Source organism: Mastomys coucha, unplaced genomic scaffold, assembly GCF_008632895.1.
Source record: "Mastomys coucha isolate ucsf_1 unplaced genomic scaffold, UCSF_Mcou_1 pScaffold15, whole genome shotgun sequence".
Taxonomy (NCBI): domain Eukaryota; kingdom Metazoa; phylum Chordata; class Mammalia; order Rodentia; family Muridae; genus Mastomys; species Mastomys coucha.
This window is the reverse complement of record NW_022196897.1, coordinates 96,898,524-96,899,648: the sequence shown is the minus strand read 5'-3', so window position 1 is coordinate 96,899,648 and position 1,125 is coordinate 96,898,524. Positions and strand designations below refer to the sequence as shown.

Genomic DNA, 1,125 nt, shown 5'->3' with positions numbered 1-1,125 from the left:
CACATGCACTGCACACATCACAGTGGTAATGATCTTCTTTTTGCCCTGCATCTTCATCTATGTGTGGCCCCTCAGTATCACCTGGTTAGACAAATTTCTTGCTGTATTTTATTCTGTTTTTACACCTCTCTTAAACCCAGCCATTTATACACTGAGAAATAAAGAGATGAAAAATGCTATGAAAAGGTTCATTGGCAAATTTCCGGGTCTCAAAGGAAATTCCTAATATCAAAAAAAGTCAACTTATTTCTTCATATAGTAAGACTGACTGTGTTAAAAGCTTTAAAACCGGAGAATATTCCTTTCATTTAAAATTTAAGCAAGTTTTTTATAGAGAGATAAATTAATATTTTAAAGAAAATATAGCATTTACTGATGAACTATCAATACATTGTGAATCCTCCCATTTTTTATTAGATGTTTTCTTTATATATATTTCAAATGTTATCCCCTTTCCTGCTTTCTTCCTGAAACCCCTCTTGCCATTTCCCTCCCCTTGCTCACCAACCTACCCACTCCTTCTTACCTTGTCTTGCAATCCCTACACTGGGGAATCGAGCCTTTTCAAGATCAATAACCTCTGCTCCCATTGATGTCCAAAATGGCCATCTGCTTCCTATGTAGCTGAAATATAAATATGCATGCTTTTTCCATATGAATGCCATCAAACTATTCTTCCATGTTTTTAATAAAGTCATACTTAACATTTTTGACCAAATTCATATGTTTAACATTTGAATAAAATATTAGCATATTTTGACCTGAGTATTTTTCTGTACATGCCATATATATCCCAAATTCTTAACTTTCATCGCCAAATGAACAACATCATCACTGTTATCTTATCTCAACTATCTACCAAATTACTAACGGTGTGGGCAGAAATTAATTTAAAAAGATGAAACAAAGAGATAAACCTCACAAGAAACAAGTACTAGCAGTGAACTTTATATTTTTTATAATAAAGTATAATAAAACATATGAATAAATATTAGTTAGGAACCAAAATTTATTCTTTAAATTATTACTTAATATTATATAATATCCTTAAATTAAATTTCCATAACTACAGTATCCATTTCTTGACTAATTATTAAAACTATTATATTAATTCAATGGTTAACC

At 30.8% G+C, this 1,125-nt stretch overlaps 1 pseudogene; it reads right to left on the bottom strand.

Annotated features, from left to right (window-relative positions):
• Nucleotides 1–590, bottom strand: part of LOC116091763 — a 20,115-nt pseudogene extending 19,525 nt beyond the window's left edge.
• Between the last annotated feature and the right edge of the window lie 535 nt (nt 591–1,125).